The sequence below is a fragment of the Halichoerus grypus genome, chromosome 3, assembly GCF_964656455.1.
Source record: "Halichoerus grypus chromosome 3, mHalGry1.hap1.1, whole genome shotgun sequence".
Lineage (NCBI taxonomy): Eukaryota > Metazoa > Chordata > Mammalia > Carnivora > Phocidae > Halichoerus > Halichoerus grypus.
Window position 1 is genome coordinate 183,291,893 of NC_135714.1, and position 27,986 is coordinate 183,319,878.

The 27,986-nt window shown below is 44.1% G+C and overlaps 1 protein-coding gene across 5 annotated transcripts in view; it reads left to right on the plus strand.

The window, feature by feature from the left end:
- Nucleotides 1-898: 898 nt before the first annotated feature.
- Nucleotides 899-27,986, plus strand: part of TRMT9B (tRNA methyltransferase 9B (putative)) — a 60,660-nt gene continuing 33,572 nt past the window's right edge. The window contains exons 1-3 of one of the 5 annotated variants that reach the window (XM_078069669.1): nt 1,241-1,611; nt 1,924-2,076; nt 10,193-10,975. The gene's annotated coding sequence lies outside the window, so the exon portion shown is untranslated. Of the gene's footprint in view, nt 1,194-1,240; nt 1,893-1,923; nt 2,077-10,192; nt 10,976-27,986 lie in introns of those variants that run through there. The other 4 variants (XM_078069670.1, XM_036077098.2, XM_036077106.2 and 1 more) reach the window with 4 other exon arrangements.

Sequence of the window (27,986 nt, forward strand, 5' to 3'; positions counted from 1 at the left end):
CATTGAATAGAAAGAAAAATGAGCAGTGGCACTTCAGTGGGCTGGCAACCAGCTCAAGAAGAACATGTAAAATCAGGCTCATGATTTTTTGTTTCCCCTTTTAAATGCAAAAGGCAGAGTTCCATAGAAAAAGGAAATGTCAATTTGATTATCCTGGGCATGGTGATAAAGATGCCCAAGCAAAGGTTCCCTTCCCTACCCCAATATACTGTTGCGCTAGCAAATTATTTCAGAATCACAAACTATGTATGCTGATCTTCACCCGCCTTCCTAGTAGCATCTTAAATACACCAGTGTCTATGCGAGCCCTATAGTAGGGTCCCCACAAAAAACCACGCCTGGAAAACAGCTCAACATGAAGTTCCCTCCCTCCTGCTTGGCATCAGGAACATCAAATTCATACACACAGGGCAACAGAGCAATTACTGGGCACGTGCATTTTTTTTTAAAGTACACAGGCCTCTGATGATTAGTGAGTTGTCTACAATAGGGGTTGATGATTATCACGCTAAGGACCTGGCAGAAAGTAGTTAAACCCTATTGTTACAGAAGCAAGAGGGTGGGTGGGGGGGGCGGGGAGGCAATGTGTCCGATTTTAGCACAAACTTCTAACCTAAGTTCCATCCCTCCTTCTGATAGATGCTATTTTGATGGGGGCTAGTTTTGCAAAACTCTTAACAGGTTAAGCACCCTGTTTCAGTGAAAAGACCTGGAAACTCTGGCATTGGCACCTTGGACTTAATCCCTTTGATTTTCGATTATCCCATAAACCCAGGGGGCTCATCCCCGTGGAAGTAGGGGGTTGCAAGAATCCAGCGAGAAAAGACGCGCTAAAGCGTCACGTTGTTGTCACCCCAGGTACTGCGTTGCTGTGCTCCCGGCCGGCCAGGTGCACTCGCCCCAGCGGTGTCCTCTCCCACACAGGACGGGCCACGCCGGGAAAGACGGATGAGAAGAGCCTGGGAAGAAGGCAGGAAGGTCACCCCCATCCCCAGGCCGGGCGCGAGCCGCAGAGCCTCACTTCCCGAGCACGTTCGGGCGGGGCGTTCCCAGGGCACCGGGCCGGGGAGGCGACACTCTCCCCGCTCCGCGCCGCGCCCGCCGCCCCTCTGAGGCCGTCAGCCCTCCGGGCCTGGAGGCGCCGCGGGCCTCGAGCCCCTGACTGCCGGAGCCCAAGCGCCGCCTCCGGAGAGGTGAGGGCGGGTCGGGGAGGCGGGGATGGCGGTGGGGGCGGGGAATCGCGCGCCCGGGGCCGCCGGCGGTCACCCAGCTGCTGTCGCGCCGCCCGCCCGAAGGCCCCCGAGCCCCGGGAACGGCGCTTCCCGCGCGGAGCGCGCGCGGAGGAGGGCGGGCGACACCTGGCCCCGGGCCGCGGCGGGAGGAGCGGGCGGAGGGGGCCGGCCCCGAGGTCTGCCCGCCGAGCCGCGGCCCGGGAGGCCTCCGGCGCCCTCGCCGTAACTTCTCTTTGGAAGCCCCGGCCCGGCGGGCGCGCGCTCCCGCTCGGGCACGCGCGTCCCGGCGCCCCGCTCCCCCGCGCGCGCTCCGTCTGTTTTTCCCGATTGCTTTCGCTCTCGCACTCTAAAATAGGTCAAGGGGTGGAAGTTGCACCAGGTACGGCCCCCGGCTCTGATGCAAAAGCGGCTTTCTCTCCCCCGGCTCCGGGAGAGCCTTGCAACTATTCGGTTCCGTAGAGTCTCCCGCCCCCATACCGTGCGGAAAGCGCCGGCGACCGTGGTGCTGACAATGGTCTGCAGAGGGGAGCGGCGGCGAGCCTCTTTGCCACCCTAGTTCTGCCGGTCCTGCGCCCGCCTTCCCCCAGCACACCGGGAGGAGGGGGCGCGACAGGTCGCTTCGCGCGCTCGGGTCCCCGCGCCCGGGGTCTGACCGCCTAGGTGAGTTCGTGCTCTTCCTCTGTCGTTCCAGTCGCCGAGAGTGACCTGTTTACCTTGAAAACTTAGACGTGATCTGAACGGGAGAGCCTGCCTCGCCGTAGGGGATTGCGGGAGGTGCTTCAGATGTTAACACCGGGTAAATCAGAACTCAAGAGCTGCAGGGGACATGTTTAGTGTCTTAAAGGTGAAAATGAATTTGTATTTTCATGGAATACACGTGTATCTCTCCCTTTAGAAGCTACCACTGGGAACTGATTTTTAACTAGCAGGAGGCAGTGAACTAAGAACTTAAAACCAGAAAGTTTGTCAGAATATTTTTTAGGTGATCTGAAAGAACTTACTGAAATAGCCAAAGCTGACGACAAAAATACCAGTTTAAGAAGGAATTTCAAAACGAGACGGTAGGATTTGCGTAATATTTGCCGTAGGTGTATCTCATGGTATTACCTGAGTTCTTTGTGGTAAGTATCGTAAGCAGACAAACGCTTTATGTAGAAAGAGGGTAAGGCTGTAAACATCCGCGTGCAAAGCTTTATATCGGTTGGTATGCATGAATTTTAAATGTATATTGAACATTTCGTGTGGGCAAAGAGCTAGAAAGTATCTATATCGTTTTGAGGTTTAGGTTATTAGCAGTATTACAGGCAACAATTGGCATTTAACGCCTTCCAGTGGTTAAATGTAGTATCAGTCACGTGACTCATTAGCATATAGAATCCTTGACATTACTGGCTAATGAATGGTTAATTTGGTCTGAAGTTTAGAGAAGGGAGGACTGTAGATTTTTCTGTCCTTGATGCCTGACGGAAAATGCAGTGTAAAGGACTCTCCAATGCTGGTGAAGGATCTTTAGAGGAGCTCAGAGGGGAGGATCATTTACGAGGAATGAAAATGACTCCCTGATGGCCACTGAGTGCAGATAACTTCTTCTAAAGGGGACCCTTGACAAGTTGGAAAGCATCTCCTCACTAAGGAATCCGCTCCAGAGGCTACTGCTTTATTAATGCGTTTGGTCAGACTTGAGAAGGGAGCTCTCCATAGGCTCTTCTTTTAATTCAAAAGAAAGTCTATCTCTAGAAAGGTTCAATTGCTGTAGTGATGTTCTTCGGAAATAATTTGTCCTTTTGTGTGTGTGTGTGTTTTAATATATCCAAATCACCAAGGCAGTTCAAGGTTTTAATAAAATTTTACTTACCGGCAGGATATGAAATTGAACATACTATGCATGGTTAATTCTGTTTGCAAGTGGGAGAGGCCGAGGTGCTTTCCCAGTAAATCTTAGGTCTATGTTTATGTGGGTTTTCTAAAGCCAAATCTTACTGGGGATTCAGAGGACTCTAAAGAAGGTATTAATGCTTATAGTATTTCTGGCAGGTGGGCATGTGAATACTTATAGGCATGTCACTGTAAATAATTCTTATGCACCTTTAGAGAACTAGTATCCAAAGTTTGAAACACATTATGATGAAGGCTCTATCACTGCTTTGAAGAAGGCGCAAAGGACCAGCCCGTTTGGGCATATACAGGACCTTAATGTTGAGAAAAACATGCAACTAAGTCTTTGTGTTTACTGCATGGTGATGTTCTACTGTGTATTTTAAATAGGAATTGAGTCAAGCTCTCATTGTGATTTAGCTCTTGGTGTATATAGTGCATTGTTGAGATGAGGCTGTGAGCACTGGTCTGGGCAATCTTACCTTTCTACTTGTATGTAAATGAGGAAGTGCTCTGAGAAGACTGGCATGAAAGTATTAAGATGCTGGGGGTTTATTTAAGAACAGACTGGGGGCACATGGGTGGCTCAGTCGGGTAAGCTGCCGACTCCTAGTTTCCGTTCAGGTCATGATCTCAAGGTTATGAGATCGAGTCGCGGATAGGGCTCCACACCCAGCAGGGAGTCCGCTTGAACATTCTCTCCCTCTGCCCCTCCCCTGACTCACAGTCTCTCTAAATCAATCAATCAACCAATCAATCAATCTTAAAAAAAAAAAAAAAGAAAAGAACAGACTGAAGGAATAAAAATGGAGCCTGATTCTGGTATAGTTTGGTCCCTGGAAGGTCTGCCAGCATCGCGGTGCTAAATGGCCAACTGCATGTCCTTCAGCTTTTGTGATTTTCTTCTCTTGATGTCATAAGAGAATACGTAGCATAGAGCCCCTAGCTGAGAGGTATCCAGAAGGAGTTGACATCATTCACTTTGGGTATTTACTTCCCATCCAGGCAAACTTGTAACCACTCAAGAAGGAATTTAGAGTCTGCATTGGATCCCCTGGAGTGAATCCCATCTCTGAGCCATTTCCTCATCTGTGAAATGGCCATCATGAGACTTCCCGACGTGGCTGTGAGAAGCAAATAAAATAATTTGTATATAATCCTGAGTATGCAGTCAGCACATTGTGAGCAGTCTTACAAGGAGAAATGTGTTGAGTTCAATGTCGTCTCCTGGGGGCTCTGGAGGGGTTGCTGTGTAATTGACCGTGGCACTGAATATTCCGGTCAATTCTCCTGTCCTGGTATACTTAGTATGCTCTCATAGTATACACTGTGGTATACACTGGACTCCTAGGAGTTCGCGTCCTCTGGGAGCTAGAGGTGCACCGTCAAATCCGCATATCCTCCACCTGAGACAGGCCTTTGGCTTATCTAGGGTTAAAGAAGTTACCTGTGGTGGTTTTTGGAAATAATGATGAGATAGTTAAGGGGAGGGAGAGATGACCAAGTGAAATTCTGAAATAGAATTTAAACATGTCATTGGCTCGTTTCTGTTAATGCCATTAGAAGTATGGCCCTCATAAAATGATAATAATCCTAGTTTCCCGAGGGGCAGTTACGTATTTTGCAGTGGGGTACTTGGACTTTGGGGATGAGGCAGCAATAACGTTCCCTCAGCTTTTCACTCGTTCAGCATTGCCTGGGCACCTAAGGCTCCACGCTAAGCCTTCAGAATGCAAGAGCAAGAGACTCAGACCTAACCTCCCGTGGAGCACAGGTCTGCTGGTAAGACATACGTAAACCTGTAATTACACTTGCGCTCAGTGCGAGGCAGGGAAAATGTCAAGGGCAGAAACAGGGAATTTGACCTAGGATGGGAGGGATGTCAGGAATGCTTGCTTCCGGCAGGATGTTGGGGTTGTGAAGGAAGGTCCTTTCTTGGGGGAAGGAAGAGCCTTTAATATGTAAGGAACAGCCCCTGCAGAGACTCCGCACGTGTAGGTATACTGTAGGGGGACTCTGCGCGCTCAGGTACCGTAGGGGGACTCTGCACGCTCAGGTACTGTAGGGGCGGGCCCAGGAGAGCACAGGTATCTTTGACGAAGGGGCAATGTTGTGAATGAGGCTGGAACAGTAGGCCTCTGCTGTGAGACACATTTTCTTTTCTATCAAGGATTACAGTCTCAGTAGAACTCTTAATTGTTTTGTGTAAACCTCTTACCTTAGGCTTTCAGACTACTCTATTGAATTATCAAAAGAATATTTACAGTCATTTTTTTAAGCTGATCAGAACCTAAACCTAATTGACTAGTTCGTCAGCTCTTTGCATTACTGTGTCCGACTTTAAAACCATTGGGATTAATTTCCTTTTTAAAAAATCTAACAGATTTTGTGTTTAATATACGTATTTTACATATTTCCCGCCATCCTATATACATAAATACAAATTTATTTGTCCTATATATGTATACAGGAGAACTGGAAATATACAAATAGGTATATTGATCCAGTTTGAATCTATATATCTATTCAAGAGCTGTCGGGACTGACGCGCTTGCATTTCACCCGTGGAAAGGCCTCCTGAGTCTGGATGTGAGAAGCCTGAGCCTAGCTCTGAGAAGCTGTGACATGGGCCTCCGGGTGGCGGCAGGGAGCAGCATGCCTCCTTGGGGCATTGCTCCCCAGCACCATCCAGGCAAGCTCAGTGAAGAATTTGGCATCTGATTCTCTCCACCATATGCATGGTTTTATTCGCTCTTATTCCCTGTTCCCTTCTTTTTCCTTCTTCTCTCCCCTCTTTGTCATTTTTTCCTTAATGTTTTTTTTTCTCTCTCTAGGGGCCCCCATAATTATTTCTCAGCCTTTATAATTATGCTCTGGCTTTAACCTCAGGCCCCACAGTGTTGACCTCATTTGGGTAGTTCTGTATCGTATGGCCCTTGACCTTCTTCCTGTTCTTCATGGTTAACTGTAGGTGTCAGATGGACACAAACTTTTTCCTTCTTGCAGTTCTCCCCAGGCAGACCTGCTGCCTTGTGCACTGAGTGTCCTCATCTCTGCCTTCTTCCCTGGACCAGGGAGGCTGCAGATAATAGAAACTATCCTAGCTACTGGAAGCCGACCGGGGTTTCACATGGGAGTTAGGTACTCACAAGAAGGCTGGAAGGAAAGGTTGCCACTGAAAGGAGAGACGAGGATCCAGGCTGAGCTCTAGGGGTGACACCCAGGCAGCACTGCTGAACTGGGCCCCCCGGGGGGCTGCTGCCATCATTGCCACCGTGTGGGGGCTGGGAATCAGGGCCACCACCGGAACTGCTGACAATCAAGAGCACAGTGACGAGAGAAGCTGCTACACTCCACCCGGGAAGCCAGTGACTGAACACAGCTACCAACAACAAAAACAAACTAGCAACCCGATATGTGCCCAGAACCCTAACTGCAAGGAACTCTGGGAAATGTAGTTTACCCCTTCCCAGCCTCCCGGAAGAATGCACCCTTGTAGGAGACGGGAATGAACACGAACGCGGAGTGACATATATCTAAAACGTTGCATATATCTAAAACATTATTTCCTCAGAGCCTTAGCTAGCATATATCTAAAACGTCTTGCATATATCTAAAACGTTATTTCCTCAGAGCCTTAGCTAGCACATTTCATTCAAAGCAGGTAGATGATCTATTGTAAGAATCCAAAAAGGATCCAGTGGCTTAACCAATTTCCATTTCAAACAGATGGATATTATAGTCATTACAGTCGAAATTGCTGGAAAAAGCATCAAGCAAATAAATAGCTAAAAATTACCAAGCGCCTGCCTCTGCACGTGGTTCTGTTTGAAAGTGAAATAATTTTCCTTTCTTTCGGTTTAGTAATCAAAGTCAAATACCGGGAGAATTGATTTCTAAAAAAATTCTCCCCACCAAAGTCCCAGATAGCCTACGGTTAATGCATAGCAGTACAAAGGAAGAATGCCGTGTCTGATAAGAGAAATAGCTCCTGGCAGGCTGGGTCTTTCATTAGATGAATTATCTATGTATCTGTGTTTCTACCGAACCTTTCTTTAACCTATAACTTGAATGGTGCTTTTTTTCTTTTTTTTTTTTAAGGATTACAAAGATAGAAATGACCTGTTAATTGGAGATTAAAATAAGAGTATTGACTCTAATCACTTATTTCATACCCTGGTGCTTGTCAGATTCTGTTTTTGCAAACCATTAAAGTAAATATGATTGAATCTCTACTATCGCTAAGTAATAAATTATTGTTTATCGGCAATCAGAAATTCCATTAGCGCATCTAGGAACAAATCTTGATTATTGAACGAAGTAATTTTATGTTTGCCTCTGATATTTGGATCTAGAAAATGAGAGCAGAGTAACTGAAACAAATGGAGTAACTTAGTGAATTGGTCAGTCTATGATACATATATTTTTAATTGATTTTTATGTCTCAAAAGGCAATATTCCATTCAGATATCTTCTCTGGTAGGTGATGAAAGCATTTAAATGCAGATTTACAAATGCTGCCTGGGGTAAACCGCACTATAATATGAATGTGTTCTTTCAAGTCCAATGGTGACAACAAGAATTTAGCCAGTCCAACCCCAAGCCACCCAAACTAAACACAGTGCTTTTGCTCTGTAAATACAGCTTCAAGACAAATCCACTGTCTTCCATCCTGAGCCCCCACCTAAGCCCCACTTACCCTGTATTCTCAGGACGGAACTGTTTGAATCTAATATTACACTATGACTTGATTAATTGTATGGGAAAGTAAGTAGTATTAATCCATGTTATAGTAACACATTAGGATCTCTGATTCCCCCTTCCCACAGTTTTTCTCTTTCATTCATATTTGAGTAAACATTCAAGAGAAAAACCTGGATTTCCCTCCCACCGGGTCATAAGGGGGATGAGTTCTTATCTTCGGCTATATGGAGCTTAGCTGCAGATTACGTTGTAGGACACAACTCCTTTTATGGATTGAAAATCAAAATCTTCCTATTTTCCAAGTAAAAGTAGTTCTTAAAAATAGAAGAACATCCAGGGGTGCCTGGGTGGCTCAGTTGTTAAGCGTCTGCCTTCGGCTCAGGTCATGATCCCAGGGTCCTGGGATCCAGCCCCGTATCAGGCTCCCTGCTCAGCGGGAAGCCTGCTTCTCCCTCTCCCACTCCCCCTGCTTGTGTTCCCTCTCTCTATGTCTCTGTCTGTCAAATAAATAAAATATTAAAAAAAAAAAGTAGAAGAACATCCAAATCTGAACTCACTCTCTGGTTAGATCATTGATGGGCTAAATTGAAGCGGGAGGTGGGTAGAGAAAACATGCTTTTTTTGGTTTATTTTTTAAAGCAAAATTTGAGGACAATCAAGCAAGACTAGTATTTGAACATCATCGAATGATTGGTTAGTCACTGACTCAAGATGTGGCTGTTAAGAACCTCTTTTGTACCAGGATTGGTGCTGGGTGCTAAAGATAGATGCCTCTGCCTTTAAGAGACTGATACTCTGGGGGAGACAGTAATAAAGGGTTATGGTGGGTAAAATGGTCCTCTTAGAGTCAGTATGGAGAATAGTGGTTTTCTCATTTTCTCATGGTAAGGTGAAAGGCAGAGTTAATTGAAACATAGACATATTTCTGATTTCTAAGAATATCTACTGATATTTTTAACAACAGCAAAACAATAAAAAGGCAGCCAAGAGAGGCCAAAAAAAAAAAAAAAAAAAAAATGTCAACTGTCCCAGACTGGGCCTTTTATCTTCTCCCTTTAACCTACAGATACTGAAGTAAGCTTGTCACAAGTTAGAGGGTTTTAGTGTTTAAAGAAATAATGAGTTTGTAAGAAAAGAGGACTGCTTTTGGTTCTTTAGTCAACATTCAGAAAGTAGTCTGTTAGCTTTAGAAAATGTTAAGGGTGGCAGCAAGGAAAGGGGGACCTCAGTCCTATCAGGGACTTCCATCCTATGACTACAAGAAATTGAATTCAATTCCCAAAATAGGTTTGGAAGTAGATTTTTCCCCAGAGCCCCTGGATGACAGTTCAGCCTGGCCACTATCTTGATTTCAGCTCTGTCATATCCTGAGCAGGAAACTCAGCTGTGTTGTTCCAAACCTCGGACCTACAGAACTATGAGCTAATAAATGGGTGTCGTTTTAAGTTTTTTAAAAAAAGATCAGAACCCTTAACGTTCTATAGGACATTGAATTTATAATTAGAGTACTTGAGAAAATGCAGGCACATTTGGAATGTTAAGACATCTGCAAATGAAAATGTCAATGCAATGATTTATGCAATTATGAAACAGATCTAGGGTGACTAGATGATGTGTTGTTCAATCTGGGACACTTCTAAGAGTGAAAGGGGCACTATTAATGATTGCCCTGGGAAAAGAAGCAGAAATGGGGACCAAGGCCAACAAACCAGGATTTATGGTCACCCAAGATGAAGATGCTGGTTGTATAACATTATTGCATTAACTGCAATATTGATTTCTTAAAAATTACAGTAAGTATATTCATAACATAAAACTTAGATTTAAACCATTTGAAGTGTATAGTTCAGTAGCATTAAGTATATTCATATTGTTGCGCAACTATCATTCATCTCCAGAATTTTTATCGTCTTGCCTTGCGGAAACTGAACCTATTAAACAGTAAGTCCCCGTTCACCTCTCCCCTTCACTCCTGGCAACCACCATTTTACTTCCTGTGTCTGAATTTGCCTACTCTAGGTATGTTACATTAGTGGAGTAATAAACAATCTGTCCTTTTGTGACTGGCTTATTTCACTTAGCATAATGTTCTCAGGTTTTATCCATGCTGTAGCTTGTATCAGAGTTTCCTTTCTTTTTAATGATGAATATTTTTCCATTTTTCCACTGTATGTATTTCCAAATTTTGTTCATTCATTTGTAGATGGACACCTGAGTTGCTTCCACCTTTGGCTAGTGTGAATAATACTGCTATGAGCGTGGGTGTGCAAACATCTCTGTGAGCCCTTCCTTGCCATTCTTTTGGGCGTATACCCACAATATTGATTTTTAAGTGAAGAAATTAAAAATGGAGGGAAAAAGAACATTCTTTTCCTTTACAGGATCTTTCTGGTCATACTTCTTCAGTACAGTACTCTGTCAGACTGGAGTCCAGTGATGCCTCTACAGAATTTATCAGAAAAATCCGTTGTTACAGATAATCTGCTGAAAAAACACCCAGGGGTTCAAATTCCATCTGCACACAAGAAAGGAAGCTAGTTTTTCTGTCTCTGCTACCATGATGCATTGATCACGGATGTTTCTAAGTGAAAAGGGCTGGCATTTAGAACATCAGAATCTGAGTCAAGTGGATGGCCTTCAGCAGCATAAGGAACCAGGAAATCAACAGCATGAGTCTGAATAACAGGAGGCTCCACGTGACCTAGAACATCTTTGTAACACAGGGGACCATGAACTTCCTGGAAACAGGCCGCAGAACCAACTGCCATTTGTTGGTTTGGAAGCTGAGAAGAAAGGAGACAGGCTACAGGGGAATGTGGACCTTCCAGATACTGAGAAAAATGTTCTTCTTTTGGCCGTAGAAGTAGATATGAGAAAGTCAATGTCAAGAACATTGGTACGTCTGATCTCAGCTTTGATAATCCCTTCATGGAAATGGGAGCATCAAAGTATAACTCTTCATCTGAAATTTTAAGCACTTTCATTTCCACCGGGGGTCTATAGACCTGGAAAGTAATGTTGACATGTCGGGAACAAACAAGGAAGTGCCATATGTCCCTCTCAGAAGTCTCTGTGGCAGATGTCAGCCCTCTCTGGAGTCAATAAAGAAACCAATTCATCTGTAACTGCAGCCTTGAGGGAACTTGACAAACTTTTGGTTATCAGTAAGAGCCAAGCTTCAAAAAATACATCTGCAGGGGTTAATCTGCCAATCAGAAATGGTAGCCAAGAGCCCAGCAGGTACTAAGGAGCTTTGAGAAAAATGGACCCAAAGTGACTATCTTACAGCTTTCCAGAATGAGCAGTGCCCACAAGTCTGTTCTCACCAGATTGCACCTGTATCAGTAAGGACTGAAATACTAACAGGCGAGTCCACATGAAAACCTGCACACGCATGTTATAATGTAAACACCCCCAGATTGCAAATAACCAACATGTCCTTCAGTAGGTGAATAGATAATCTGTGGTATATCCATACAATAGAATGATATTGAATGATGAAAATATCTATTAAGCCATGAAAAGACATGAAGGAATCTTGAATAAATATTGCTCAGTAAAAGAAACCAGTCTGAAAAGGCAAAATATTGTATAATTCCAAATATAGGACATTCTGGAAAGAGTAGTATATGAGTCTGGACCGAGACAGTAAAAAGGCCAGTGATGGCCAGGGATTTTTGGCGGGGGGTGGGGAAGGGAAGATCAATTATGGAGGACAGGAGACTTCCAGGGCAGTGAAACTATTCTGAATGATACTGTGATTATGGACACGAGACATCTTGTATTTGGCAAAACCCACAGAACAGTACAATACAAAGAGTGAGCCCTAATATAAACTATGGACATTTGTTAAGAATCATATATCAATATTGGTTCATCAGTTTTAACCAATGTTCTACAACAATGCAAGATGTTAGTTAAAAATTACATAAAATGTGTCTTAAAAAATGAAGACACCCTTCACTTGGTGCTAGTGTAGAAGATGGAGAAAATGTTACCTGCAGGGATCCGGGGGGTGGCATGTTGAGTGCAGGGAACATGGCTCCAAGTCAGTGAAGGGAATAAATGAGAGCGGTTCTGTCCTCTCTTCCCAGCAGAAACATCTAACCAGCTACACTGCACCAGACTGTTCACCCAAGCTCTTAGCAGCTGAGGAAGATGCATGCAATCAGACTTCTGAGCAAACTACTTCCTTCCCATATTGGTTAAAGACTTGGGTCTGGGCCCACGGAATCCACTGATACACCTGAAACCAGAAGCGGCCCAGCCATTCCCCAGGTCCCGCCAACTGTCAGCCGTCAACTTTTCCCACTGCAGACACTGCTGGGATTCTCCACCCTGGCTCTCCTCTGCGGGAAGCTCTTGATCCTTTGCATCAAGTGGGCAGAAATGCAGACCGAGCTCCTCTTGTTTTCCCAGCAAGGAATGCTGTCGTTCCTGCAGAGGAACGACTGTGGCGAAGTGGGCTAGACCATACACCTTAAAAAAGCTATATAGATACACAGGCACACCCAGATGTATGCAGTATATGTAGAAACCTGCAAGCAGAATGTTGAGCTGGATGTTTTTAGGTTTTTGTGTTGGTTTTTTTTTTCCCAAAGTAATTTATGATCTTTTGTCTGATAATCTGTCCTACTCCCGAAAATTTGAGTCTTTTGAAGTGTATTTGCAGTATGTGCATCCAGAAGCTTTTGATTCTCACTGAGATGGTATAGCCTGGCGTAAAATTGATGGTTTTATGTGTAGCATACCACTTTACAATGATTGTGAATCTTCGAAAAGCAGAAACTACTAGAAATCCCACCGCTTGTGCAGCTAAAAGCAGATCAGCTCTCTGTGCTGTAGGCAAGGTATGCCCTGTTGACTCAACTGTCAGCTTGTAAACTTTTAACCACACAGTTTGGTGTTTTGAATGATTCCCAGTGCTCTGGGTATTATGATTCATCCATGAAAACAGGACATCAAAGAACACTTGGCCAGTAAAACAATGGAGGAAGAACTATGTTCTGTTTTGACATGGAAAATTTTTATTTTTTAAATTTTATTTTATTATGTTATGTTAGTCACCATACAATACATCATTAGTTTTGATGTGGTGATCCACCATTCATTGTTTTCGTATAACACCCAGTGCTCCATGCAGTACGTGCCCTCTTTAATACCCATCACCAGGCTAACCCATCCTCCCACCTCCCTCCCCTCTGAAACCCTCAGTTTGTTTCTCAGAGTCCATAGTCTCTCATGGTTCATCTCTCCCTCCGATTTCCCCCCCTTCATTTTTCCCTTCCTTCTCCTAATGTCCTCCATGCTATTCCTTATGTTCCACAAATAAGTGAAACCATATGATAATTGACCTTCTCTGCTTGACTTATCTCACTTAGCATAATCTCCAGTCTCATCCATGTTGATGTAAAAGTTGGGTATTCATCCTTTTTGATGGCTGAGTAATATTCCATTGTATATATGGACCACATCTTCTTTATCCATTCATCTGTTGAAGGGCATCTCGGCTCTTTCCACAGTCTGGCTATTGCGGACATTGCTGCTATGAACATTGGGGTGCATATGGCCCTTCTTTTCACTACATCTGTGTCTTTGGGCTAAATACCCAGGAGTGCAATTGCTGGGTCATAGGGTAGCTCTATTTTTAATTTTTTGAGGCACCTCCACACTGTTTTCTGAAGTGGCTACACGGGAATTTTTATTGTAGGTAGTGATCACTAAAGCATTTCTCCAGGTTATTGAATACTCTGTGCAACAGCTCCTTTAGACAAAGCTGGGACTGAGTAACTCCTGTTTTCCTGGATCTGTTAATCTAAACTAGACCTTTTGCTGGGTTTTCTGGGCCTGTGGGCTTATAGAATCAGTACATGTGGATTCTAGTCCTTAGTCCTTAAGAAGCTGACATAGTTTTCTTTTCTTTACCAATTGGCTGTCAGGTATTTATAAGTGACACCAAGGGCATTAGTTTGCACCTACTATGACATAGAACTTAAACCTCTTTCCACACTCAGCTGACATCGGCCCCACCTCAGCACGACGCTATTCCCTGCCGGCCCTTATGCCCCGCATCCACCTCCTCTTGTGCCTTGCTCAGCATCGGGAGACCTTCATTTGGGCAGCACATTAGCTGGGTGAGGCTCCCTGCTTGCTGGATGGCCAACAGCTTCAGAAAGCCCATGTCAGTCCCAGAGGTGCCAGCAGAATGGCCATCCTGGGCAATTTAACCACAGTTTTCCTCAAAACCGTGATGTTGCCATAGAACCGAGTGTTTGAAGCCTGCGGCAGGAAAACCAGAGGGTCTGTTGAGATAGAGTGGCGTTCTAGAGCATTCACACTGCGGTGGGTTGAGAGGGGGCTGAAGGACAAGAAAGTAGGCAAGGCTTGCGGACCCCTTAGAAAAGGGAATCTAAAGCTTGCGGGCAGATGCAGGGCCTGGGAATGGCTTGTACTGGTGTGTGGTTTTCTGTTCCTGTTTCAGAAGAGAAGTGGTCACTGGGGGAGAAGCTGCAGATGGAGAGAAAGGATTGGCCAGAGGCCAGGAGAGATGAGATCAACAGAGAGATGCTAGTCTTTGAGAGGCATCTGACAATCCCAGGGAGGAAAAGGGAGGTAGGAGACGTGGGAGCGGCAAGGAGGGAAACTGAAGAAATTTGCCTTTTCTTAGTGAAGGAGGAGCAGAGTTAGCCTGATAGGGCACTGTTTTGTCAACATCTCAGGCTTTCTGGGGAAATCAAATTAGGTTCCCAATGCAAACGATACAACTTTAAGCTTTGGTTTTATATCTCTTTGCCCATTTTTGGCTCTAGTTTTCTCATGCATGAGCTCTGCAACATCTCATTTTCTAACAGTTTAGGAGGCCATAAAACAGAGATCAGATGACTAAAGCAGACTATTGGCCTTTCTCAGGAAAAAGCTGTGTTAAAAAACTTAAAGTCGTTACTGTCATCTTCATGATTTGTGTTCTTTAAAAACTGTTTTTCTAAAATACTGAATTTCAACTTTTTTTTTTTAACATTTCATGTTTTAACGTCACAGGAATTGGGGTGCATCTTACAATTGATGGTGTATCAACAACTTTCTTGGCACAATAATTGTGCGTGTTACGAAATAGACGGCGTCTCAGGATGGACGACCAGAACAGAATAGCACAGACTGGGTGGCTTAAACTGTAGATGTTTATTTTTTCACAGTTCTGGAGGCTGGAAGTCCCAGACGAAGGTGCCAGCCAATCTGGTTTCTGGGAAGAGCCCTCTTCCTGGCTTGCAGACGGCCACCTTCTTGCTGGGTCCTCACATGACCTTTCCTCTGTGGGCACACGGAGAGAGAGTTCCCCAGTGTCCTTGCTTGGATTTGTTTTTTTAAGTAGGCTCCACACCCAAGCTTAGGAGATGCACGCTCTACTGAGCGTGACAGCTGCCTCCCTGTGTCTTTTCTTCTAAGGACATTATAAGGGCCCCACCCTTATGACTTAATTTGACCTTAGTTACCTCCTTATAAGCCCCAGCTTCAGACACAACCACATTGGGAGTTAGAGCTTCAACATATGAATTTTGGGGGAGACACAAACATTCAGGCCATGAAGATGGCAGCCTAGATTCCATTAAGGACTGGATGGCCATCGCCAGGAAATACCTCCATCAGCCATAGACGCTTCAGGTTAAATCTTTGGTCTTATTTATTTTTAATTTTTAATTTAGAATCAGGACTCTTATATTTATTTTTTTAAGGAGATTATGATGCAACCCTGTGAAGGTTAAAGAATGGTATTTATAACTTGAAATTAGAAATAATAGGCTGTGTCTCCTTACAGGCTTATCTCTGAAGAGACAAACACAGTTATAAAAGGGGTATGAAAACTGAAAAAAATTAAACTTTCCAAAACAGTCTGGTTTATTCTGGGCACAGACTTAATAACTCCTCCTGCTAGAAGGAGTACAATTTACTGCCACAGCAAAGCTTAAAATGTCAAACATACTCTTACAAAAGACAATGCAAGCTGCCTGCAAATTAGACCATTCTTTTAGCTGGCCTGTTTCGTACGTCTGCACAGCTTTCGTAATTGTGGCACTGAGGATGGAAAGCCTGTGCATGTGATGCAGACATTCCAACCCTACCACTGCGTCAGTTGTCATCAGTATTGAGCAGGTATGGGTTGCTGCAGACCGTGGAAGGAACTACAAGATCCAAGCTCTTAGGAGCTCAGTATAAAGGAGATGGAACTAGCATTGAAGTGAACACAGCAAGCAGATGGTGTCAGGGAGCTCGGGTTACAAAGCAAAAGGCTGCCAATCGGAAGGCCAGGACCCAGGGACTTGGCAGGAGGTCACAGGGGCTGCCAGCCTTTTCCAGCATCCAGCTCACGACTCAGAACCCAGAAAGCATGAGAGCAGTCAGTACAGATGTCACCAAATTGATTTATCCAAAGCTGACCCCTCTGATGACCCAGAAGTCTTTTCTTCCTATGTTAGGTAGGATTTCAAGAGATTTAGTTGCCTGATTTCTGTTAGGCCGAGTAAAAGACAGAGTGAAAAGTGCCGACAGCACAAACAGTGAAGAAGTACTCAAAACCTCATGCCACCTGGTGTAGATGCAGACTCTCTATTAAGCCCCAGACAGCATCACTCTTCTCTCATACTTTGTCAGACTTAGCTCCTATGTTACCAATTTAAAAATAGGACATTTATAGGCTATTTAGAAAGACATCAAAAGTATGTGTGTTATGTCAGAAAGATTTCCATAAAAGTCATTAAAATAAATAATACCTGATCAACCTGGGCTATTTCTAATGTTAAATTATGTGATACAGGTTTTTAATAAAATTGGTCTAAATTGGAGTTCAGTACATATTTATTTGGCATAGGACTTCTCAGACTCATACAGGAGATGGATGGCATGTGCTAATCCCATCCAGCACCGTCCCAGAGTAGGAACAAAATGGGGTAGCTCAGAGTGACCCTGGCTTCTGGGGCATTCAATCAGGGGAGTCAGCCTGCAGAGATGAGCTGAGCCTGTTTGTTCAGAAGTTGGGCACAGTGGGGAGGTCCATGGTGGAGGGCTAAAAGCTTCATTTCCCCAGATCGCAGGAACAAGAAATAGAGGTCACAGTATGTTCACTACCTTGTTTCCATTTTACAGTGTCCCTGTCGATTTTATGTTAACGAGAATATAATCCTCATACGATATAAAGGCATTTTAGGATCACGTAACTCTCCTCATCAGTACAAACACCAATGGTCGATACTCCAGCAGTACGGGAGGTTTAAGTTGTACAATTCTAGGTAGCATGAAAATAAACTTTTTTACAGTACCTGAAAAATTGGATTGAGAAGGAGGCATGTTCTGTGGGTTCCATGTTCAAACACTGGTTCACTCTAGGGTTCTGGGTAAATCATTTCCTATATTTGTTTTCTCTCTGAAATGAGCATCTAAAGATATGTGCAGTGCCCTGAAATCTTTGATCAGTTAAATTAAATGCTAGTATGTTGGACAAAAGCATATGTAAAAAACCACCCAAAGTCTCAGGAACAAATGTAATCCGCAATGGGAAGGGGCCGTGGCAGAGCGAAGTCCTGACCTCAGGACCTTGGGGCTTCAAAGTCACGTTCTCGACTCCTGCTCTCCCTACCACCTGCACACAGACTGAAGCTCACCACAGTGAGGTCATGGAGACAAGGATGATGACTTGCTCACCGCAGAGGTTTTTCTTGTGGTAGAACTGACATTAAAATGACTTTCTCCTCTTAGCATTTGACCCATGTAGATTATTTTAAACTTTTCTTCACTAATGCACAATACCTAAGCATATTCCTTTCTAATGAAAGCTGCCCTTAATCATCAGTTATTTCCAAGGAAGGCAAAGCCTCCTGAGTTTTCAACTTTTCTTGTTAATTAAGTATGGAAGCTGTCACTCTCCTAGGAGAATTACAATCACTAATCCACTTAGAATGCCAGCAGAGTATTAAATACGTTTTTAGAACACCGTCTTAACTCCAAATAGTGAATGTCAATATCAAAGTAATAACTGGCACGAAGTGCTGAACATGTTTTGAATTTGTTTTGAAGCATTGTGACAAGTCATTTTATAGGCAGAAGGACCTTGTAATACAGCTTCTAAAAAAGGGGATAAAGATGAATTTCTATTTTAAATGAGATGCTCCCCCAAATCACAAGAGACATACACACACTAAGAGACCATAAAGGTCTGCAGAGATATGTGACTGTCCTGGGAGGCTGCCTATTTGATGAAGATGAGGGTGGGAAGGGGACCACAATGGGCAGACTTTCCTGATTTCTGTTCCTTTAATCTAGAAAACCACAGGCTTGCTCTTTGGAATTTTCCTTTCATAAGCATTAATCATTTATCAATTTCTGATTTATTTGTCATAGAGAGCTACTACAGCTTCTAATTAACTACCAAAACCTCTTCGTGTTCTCTACTCTGAGGTCTCAATTTTTATGGAATACAATCAGGTTAAGAGGAATCTTAGACAGTGACATTTCGAGGCGTGAACTGAGGGTCGCATGTTGACTTGATGTTCAGCTGCGCCCTCTGAGAGGGAACAGTCCTCAGGATGGTGAGGACAGGCAGCCCAGAAAGCTTGACCCCAGGGCTCACGGGGGACCCCAGAAGTGCAGTTTCCAATTTAACAATGCCTGTTAATTACTAGAAGAGCGGAGGCATGATGGGTATATGTCATGCCCTTTACTAATGTGCTGGCCCTGCCTGACCAGTGTCCCAGAGGGTCAGCGTGGATGCATGCTCCTGTGTCTGGAAAACCAAAGTCCCTCCCCTCTGGATTATAGCTGGATTTCCATCTGGGCTCTCTCTCTCTATAGAAAATTATTTGAGATCCTAGGCTCCTTTATTGATACCAAGACTCCCTTACCTTTAGTTCTTTCCTGGTGATAATTCCAGTACTACTTGGTTTTCTTACCTATATATACTTTGTGAGTGTGTGCATACGTATACATATGTGGATATGTATGTGGAGATATATATATACACACACACTATATTTTACGTCTGTGAATAAAATTGAATGAAAACACCAAAAAACAAATGTACTGTTAACTTTTGTAGACATCAGTTATCAGTAAGCAGACTAGTCTGTTCTTTCGCTGTCCTTGAACTTTAGGCTCTGAGATCTATTTTTTATGTAATCCTGTTTGTAATCTGTCCTCACTTTTTATTTCTAAAGTATTATTTGATTGATTTTTATACTGTGCCACATTCTCACTCACCATGACACTCCAGAGAGTGTGCGGACGGCAGTTCGCTGCACTTAGCACGGTACCATCATCCCAAAGCTCCCTCGTGGCTCTGCCGTGGCTGCAGGGCTCCTTCCCCAGGACCGTGCATCCTGCCTGGTGCCTTCTGAAACCTTTACGTGTCACTGAACTAGAAGAGTTGGCTGCCCCGACCTAGTCTTTTTCGAGCTTTGCGATGTATTCCAATGTGCTAGACATTGAACGTAGCTGTCAGTATTAATGCTACCCCCCAGATTCAGATCTTAAAAATATCCAGCCAAGCTTAGAAGGTACTCGCCACAGAAAACGATAACCTCATTTGGAACACGAAGTAGGAATTGGCACAGAGCTTTTTATTCGACGGCTTACTGTCCGTCACTGCGGGCCCATCCAGGCTCAGACCGTGCGGGGTAATGTGTGTGGGGACTGAGAGAAGAGGAAGTTCAAGTCTGACACAGGCTGTCAGTGCTTGACTGTTATGTTGCCCTTGGGGGATGGTAAAGCACATTTCTATGTGAAAACCAGAGTCTCGGGGCACCTGGGTGGCTCAGTCAGTTAAGTGTCCACCTTCGGCTCAGGTCATGATCCCAGGGTCCTGGGATCGAGCCCCGCATCTGGCTCCCTGCTCCGCGGGAAGCCTGCTTCTCCCTCTCCCACTCCCCCCGCTTGTGTTCCCTCTCTCACTGTGTCTCTCTCTGTCAAATAAATAAAATCTTTTAAAAAAAAAGAAAAAGAAAAGAAAAAAGAAAATCAGAGTCTTAAAAGAGGAAGGGCACTCTATATCTGAGAGGAACTAACGCAGACCTGGAGAAGCTAAATGACTTGCCCAGGGTCATGCACCAGTGACAGAGCTGGGCCTGGGTGTTCTCCCCACACAGTATTCTTCATCACACCGAAATGCTCCGAGTTCTGCTCTTCAAGTTTTATTTGTGAGGTTTCACGCATTTGTGTTTCAGGTTTCAAGCTGTGTATTTTAGTGACTGAGTGAATGGAGAGGAAAGACACCCTCCTGGGAGGCTTCTCTACTCTCAGTACACAGCTCACCAGCTGTGTGGAGATTCTTGCATGTCACATGATTCTGGGACAGCAGTCCGGTGCCCTACAATTTAACTCAATTCCAACACTGTCTACCTGGAGATGGCCTCTGATCCCACAGATTAAGGGTTCAGCCCCACAAGGCTGCCCCCCCCCCCACTTCAGACGCCAATTACAGGTCCAGCTTGTCTCCTGTGCTTCTGACCGGCCATCCATCAGGTGTTCCCAAGACCTAAGGCTCCAAGCTTCTGTCCCCTTAGAGTTTGAGGTGCATCACCCGGCTGACATGAATGCATTCTTGTCCAACACGTGGAAGCTCACTAAACCTCATCCTTTGGGTTTTTATGGAGGCACAATTGATTAAATCATTGGCCACTGATGTTTGAATTTAACCTCCATTCCCTCTCACTTTCCTGGAGGTCTGGGGGATGGGCCTATAGGTCCAACCCTCTAATTCCCTGGCAACCAGCCCATCCTTAGGGGCTTTCCAAAGGTCACCTCATTAACATAAACTCAGGTATGGGTGAAAGAGGCTTGTTATTTATTAATAACAAAAGATACCCATTTCACCTTTATGCTCTGAAGCTACTTCAGGAATAGCTAGGAAAAAACCTAAATATTAAAACAAAAGATGTCCCTAGGGCCCTTTATAATAAAGTTAAGGGTTTTAGGAGCTATGTACCAGGAACAGTGGTCAAAGACCAAATATATGTTTCTTATTCTAAATCACCATATCATACTGAATGACTATCTCATGGATAACATGCCCTAACGTACAAGAAAAAAAATTGGAGAGACCCCCACTTATGAAATTACTAAACAAGACAATGGGGAGGAACAAAAGCAGAAAAAGGATATTGTTAAGAATTTCAGAGAGTTTTGTAGAGATCAACTACTTATTTTCCCCCGAAAATTGGCATGTGGTTATAACGTTTATATATTAGAAGCCTGTTTTCATGACCAAAATTCTTTTGTGTTTTATGTTGACATGAAATATTTCCTACTCATTTATCCCATGATGATTGGGCACCTGCCATCTGCCTGGCAGTGTTCAAAGTACTGTGTGTCTACGTCAGTGAACCCCAAACACCTGAGTCCATGGTATTTACAAACTAGTTGGGGGACGATGGTAATAAACAACTCTAGCAGGACGCGGAAATGGAATTTTCTTGCTTTTGCTTTTTGCATACGAGTGCAAAAAAACAGCAGTATCACTCAGTGCCAGGTCAGAAAAACGGAAACCACCCTAGTTATGTTAATAGAGGGAATTTGATAGAGGGATTTGGTTAAACAGGTATCAGAGAGCTTTAAATGCAAAGTGGGGTTAAATAAGGCCGGACAGCAAAAGCAACGGTAATTGCCCCCCTCCCTTCCCCCACCCCCCGTGTGTTGGGGGAACAAAGAGAAGGAGTTGGGCTCTTTAGAACCCAGCAGCTTGGAGGAGGGCCCCAGAGCCAGGGCCAGACCGTGGGAAGTCAGAGGGGACCCATGGAGTTGAGTAACTCAGGCAGGAACAGGAAGCAACCCAAAGAAGCTGGTCCCCTCTCCCCACTCCACCTGCCAGCCTCCCTTTAGTGTACCCTGTCTGCAGAGCCCCTTGACAAGGAAGACACGTTGTTTGCAGAGCCCCCACATCACCACACAGAGCAGCTCGGAGAAGGGTATGGAGGGACACTGACTTAACAATGGGCCCAAAGATGTTCCCAGCAGGGGCAGGTACTCTCAGGTTGTGGCACTCCTTGCTAGAATACTCAAGCAGAACTTGCAGAAGTGGTTGAAATCTGTTGTTCTTAAAAAATTGCACTGAAATGTATATAACATAAAATTTACCATTTTAACCCTTTTTGAGTGTACAGTTCTGTGGCATTCAGTACATTTGCATTGTTGTGCAACCAATCTCTGGAATTCTTTCCATCTCCCTGAGTTGAAACTCTGTACCCATTAAACAGTAAGTCCACTGCCCCCGCCCCTGCCCCCCAACCCCTGGCAGCCACCATTCTGCTGTCTGTCTCTCTGGACTTGACTACTCTGGGGACCTCAGATAAGTGGGTCATATAATATTTGTCCTTTTCTGTCTGGCTGTTTCACATAGCATGTCTTCGAGGTTCATCTGTGTTATAGCATATGTCCGAATTTCCTTCCTTTTTAAGGCTGAATACTATGAAATCTGGTTTTGTGACCCTTAGGCCACCCCATGTTGAAGAACTGAGACACTGGGGTGAGGATTTATTTAGAGAGAATTTTTTGGCCTACTGTGGATGCCTCCTTTCCATGTTCTCCCTCCTCCTCCTCCTCCTCCTCCCCTCTCTCTCTCTCTCTTTCTCTCTCTCTCTCTCACACACACACACACACACACACACACACATGCACAACATCTTGGGAGAAGAGAGGGAGATGTTTCTCCCATCCTCAAGTCAAGTGGCAGGGCTTCAAGGGGGCCACACAGAAAGCTCGAGCTGTGGCCCCTGCAGTTTAGAGCACAGCAGTCTGGGGTCAAGCATATGCCTGAGAAATAGAAAGGTTGGTAGAAGCAGCCCATGGCAGCTGAGCAGGGGGTATTGTTCGGGAAATACCAGCACTCTCACTGAGGATGGATCAAAGGTGTTTTCCTCAGACCAGATGTGGGCCACACAAGACAGATGGCTTTGGCCTAGCTGCTGAACACAGTCTCAACCAGAGGGCCGACAAGATGGCGGGTGAAAATGCAGGAGGCGTAGAGCAGGTGACCAGCTGCTGAGAAGCATCATAAGCCGTCAGCGGGACAGTGCGCTCCTGTCAGGAAACGATAGGTCAGAGGTCTACAGCGATGAGGGTCTACAGAGAACCAGTGAAAGTGTTCCACAGGGGCCACCAAATGCTCCATGAAATAGAGAAGCAGCCTTCGGTTCCCTCCATGTCCAGAGATCACCATCAGCTCACACCAGTTCCCGTCAAAAAGGGACTCTTTTGGCTCCCGGACATCGCCTTGCCAGCCACCCCTCCAACCACTCCAGCACTGGAAGGTTTGAAGCAAGCTGGCCCTGGGAGTAAGGGAGGAGGTCCCAAAGCGATACCACCACGCTCCACCTTTCCTGTCGCCGGCTTCCCTATGGCAGCAGGCCCAAGCCGGAGATGAGAACTTCCCGACTGCAATGCAATATGGACCCTGCTCTTATACTGGACAGGGAATCTTCGCTTCAGAAATCAGGGTGTTTATGAACAAAGCGAGTCGGAGAACAAGAGCCGTAGAAGTATGAGTGCCACAGAATAGGCCTGCAGGGACATCGCATCACCTGCACATCCGACCTGTTCCACATGACAGTTCTGCGAAGGCTGTGGGCGACACAACGCAGAGTGTCGCAGTCTGCACCCAAAGCAGTGACTCGAGGTTGGTGGAAAGGAAATGGCCCTCGGATGCATTATTGGGAAAACAAAAGCATTTTACCTTTTTCTTGCATAAAAGGGGGAGAAAAACCATGAAAGACTCTTAACAATAGGAAACAAACAGGGTTGTTGGAGGGGAGGTGGGGGCGATGGGGTAACTGGGTGATGGGCATAAAGGAGGGCACGTGATGTAATGAGCACTGGGTGTTATACGCAACTGATGAGTTACTGAACTCTACATCTGAAACTAAGGATGTCCTATATGTTGGCTAATTGAATTTAAAGGAAAAAAAAAGGGAGACAACAGTAGCAAAGCTTTTTTTTTTTCCCCTGAAAGTAGCTCCCCTGACTACTCCATTTGCTGGGTCCAGCATTGTGGTCTAGGGTTGTTTTATGTTTTATGGTGTTTTATGATCAGCATGACGCTGGAAAATTGGGCAATAAGAGGGAAGCCAACAAGTAGACACAGCGTTTTTGAAGAATTTTGCCATAAAAGGAAGCAGGGAAATTAGGGCTTAAACTGGACAGTGATCTGTGGTCATGCCTGGGAGGGTTTTGTTGTTGTTGTTGTTGTTTTAAGATATTGAAGCATATTTTTATATTAATGGGAAAGATTTAATAGCAAAGGGAAAATTGATGGTTGGCAAGAGAGGGGAGAGAGTTGCAAGAAAGAAGCTGTTGAGCTATCAGCATATAGCTGGTGGGTTTGCTTTATAGGTAAGTATGGATAGTTCATCCCTTGTCTTTTTTCCAGGAGGAAGGAGTATATGATAACAAATGCAAATAGGTTAGCAGATGTACTTCTATGAGCCCATGGGAATCAGAATATTCCACACCCCACCCAAACAATTTACTTCATATGGATATCAACTATTTTGTTGAATATGTAACTGTTGAATATATGTAGACCCCAGGATAAAATTTAGAACTTACCTGGGACTACATCAAACTTAATAAAAGACACAATCTTTTCTGCATCAAAAGACACAATCAAGAGAGTGAAAAGGCAACCTACAGAATGGAAGATACTATTTAAAAGTATATATCTGATAAGAGGTTTATATCCAGAATATATAAAGAGCTCCTACAACTCAACAACAACAAAGAAGAAAGAAAGAAAAAAAAGAACAAGCTAAATTACCTGACTTGAAAATGGGCAAGGGATAAAATAAAAAATAAAAAAATAAAATAAATAAAAAAATAAAAATGGGCAAGGGACTCGTATAAGTATTTGTCCAGAGATGACATAAAAATGGCCAACATGCATATGAAAGAGGCTCAGTATCATTAATTACTAGAGAAATGTAAATAAAAACAATGAGATAGCACCTCACACCCATTAGGATGGATAAAATAAAAAAAAAAAAAGAACGGAAAATAACACATTGGGAGGGTATGGCACCCTTGTACACCATCAGCATGAATATAAAATGATGCAGCCACTCTGGAAAACAGTATGGAGGATCCTCAAAAAATTAAAAATAGAACTGCCATATGATCCAGCAACCCCATTTCTGGGTATTTACCCAAAAGAATGGAAAGCAGAATCTTGAAGAGCTTGTTGCATACCCATGTTCTAGCAGTATTGTTCACAATAGCCAAAAGGTGGAAGTTACTCAAATGTCCATCGACAGATGAATGGATAAACACTGTGATATGTACATACAGTGCAATATTGTTCAGCCCGAGAAAGGAAGGAAATCCATGGATGAAACTTAAGGGCATTATGCTAAGTGAAATAAGCCAGTCACAAGACAAATACTGTATGAGCCCACTTACATGAAGTATGTAAAGTAGTCAAACCCTTAGAAGGAAGGGTGGTTGCTAGGGATTGGGGAAAGGGGAAATGAGGAGTTATTATTTCATAAGCATAGAGTTTCAGTTTTGGAGGATGAAAACGTTCTGGAGATCTGTTGCAGAACAATGTAAAGGTACTTAACACTACTGAGTTGTACACTTACAAATGGTTAAGATGATACATTTTATTTTATGTGTTTTAATCACAACTAAAAATAAAAAATATTTTTAATTTATGACTTATTATTTGCCTCTTTCCTTTTAAAAGTTGTGAATCCAACAAGAGCTTTTTAACTGATGCTTCTAGTTACTTGGGAGCCTTCATTCCTTCATTTGGCAATTGTCCATCACCACCAAATCTGCCAGATACAGTAAGAGGTATTATGGATAAAGAGATGAGGTGGGGATGGTCCTTGTCCATATAGAGCCGAAAGTCAAGTTGGAGGAAATAAACATAAACAATGAGTACAGGAATGTTTTTTCAGTTCCATGTGATCCATGGCTTCTGACCAGGACCCACCACCACCGATGCAGGGGCCTCCTGCCACATGAGCCTCCACGGCCATAGTAATAATAGTAATTCCTGGAGTGTGAGGACCTCTAAACCCGCAAACCCAGAGCCATAACAACAGAGAGAAAATATTAAAAAAATAATTAGATGTAATTATTAGTGGCATTGCTCTAAATTCTCCCTTCCCTCCTACCTCATGTTTCCCAGACCCAAGACCTATAGGGAAAAAAGGATATCACATATCACACAGATCAGAATCATATATACAAGCCCCATCTTGAGGTCAGAAGATATTGTTTCCCATGTGGACCTTAACTGAGTCTTTCTTAGGCCATTCTACCATTAGAAAAGGCCCAAGATTTCTAGGTGATCGGGTCCATGGTAAGATCAGTGATAGGACATTATTTATTACTTCTTTCTCTGTAAGGTAAGTTTCTTGGTCCAAAGCAATGTTGTGTGAGATTCCATGTTAACACCACGTGAAGTAGCCAGGACAGACCAAACAGTGGCCCCCACGGTGCTGGTGCTGATGTGTATCCGTGTAATGCAGGGGAGGCATGAGGGAGCACCGGGTGGTGAGTCTAGCTGGGGGACAGGAGAGCCTTCATAGAGAATATGGCACATGATGACCCTTCCAAGATAGTTGTGTCTCTCAGGTAGTCTAGGGGAGCAAGGTAGTTCTAGGCAGAAGGAACAGATGAGCAAAAAGCATGAAGACATCAAATGTCTAAAGCATTCAGAGAAACTCAAGTCATACATGTAGAGCGGTGACACGAGCAAAGGAGTTTGTCCTTGACCGCAAATCAGCTAAGTATCTACACCGATTCCTTTATCCTTCATCCCAGCAAGAGTTTCTCAATGAAAGAAGCCATCATTGATTTAAGTTCTGGTGCCAAGTCTTTATGGTAACAAGCAGTTTGCTGACTGGCTACTTCGAGTGGAACATCATAGTGGGAAATGCTGGAGGGTGGGCTGGGGTCACATCACAGAGGACTTTATGTGACATACTGAGGTATTTGGACTTGCTCTTTAAGTCTGAAGAGGAGTGAGACATGACCTTGACCATGCTGTTGAGAATGAATCTTAGGGCGCAGAGCTGTGAAGCCTGGGGGACTGGTGGGTCTGGAAACCAGATTAATCATATTAATCTGGTCCCCAAAACTCAGTTTTGTATTTCAGTGTTGGTTTGTGATCAATATAATGGAATGAGAAAATTAAAGGAGGTTTAGTCAGTTTTTCACAAAGCTAAATATTATTCACTTTTAAAGGACTTCTTTAGTTCAAAATTATGGGCCTCCCAACTTTTGTGGGGGTAAATTATCCATTCATCTATGCAATTATGGTGACAGTAAATTATAGGCTTTAAAAGTGTGCGTGTGTGTGTGTGCGTGTGTGTCCGTCCTAGCCTTCAAGTAAAGAACCAGCTGGCCTCTCTGGTTCTCCAGATGTCCTTCTGAGATTTGGGGGCAGGTCTGTGAAATCCATGAGTGGGAACTCCTAGTTGAGGCAGTGGGGAAAGAGTGGGAGGCACGTAAGAGGAGAGATGCAGGTGAAGTCTATAGGAAAACATGCTTGACCGTCCGGATCTTAACTACACTTTGTATGCATGTGACTCTCTTGCTGAATCTCAAATAATCAGATTTTTTTTTCACAACAACCTCAAGAATACCTCCTTTGGATCAATTGTATTATAAACACATTTTATAAATACATAATACATCTTCACGTTTATCCCCTTATTCCATTCTTAGAAAATCATGTCTTGTTTTATATTGACAACCATAGTCCTCATGTAAAACTCCTTCTTGAACAATCGTTGGACAGTAAGATGAGTGTGGGATTCCTCAGCACCTGACCTGCTGAAACCTTCTTTCCTAAGAGGAAAGAAGATGGGTCAGGTTCTGCTTCTCCCTGGTGCTGCCCTTCTGGAACATCAAAACAAACTTCTTCCAAGCTGCCATTCTGGAGATCCTATTACCTTTATCTTAACACAGACCAGAGCTGGTTTTGTCAAATTGACACCAGGAGCAAATGCCTGGAGGAAGCAGGGTGCTATAGTTTCATTTTTCTTCATACTCATATTTGACTTCCCAGCAGCCTCTGATCTACAAAATCAAAATGAACTATAACAGAGTTTCATGAATCTGGTCTAGTCATTCATTGCCTGTGGAGGAGCAGCCTTCGATAACAGATCTCATCATCAATATTGTGCTGTGAGT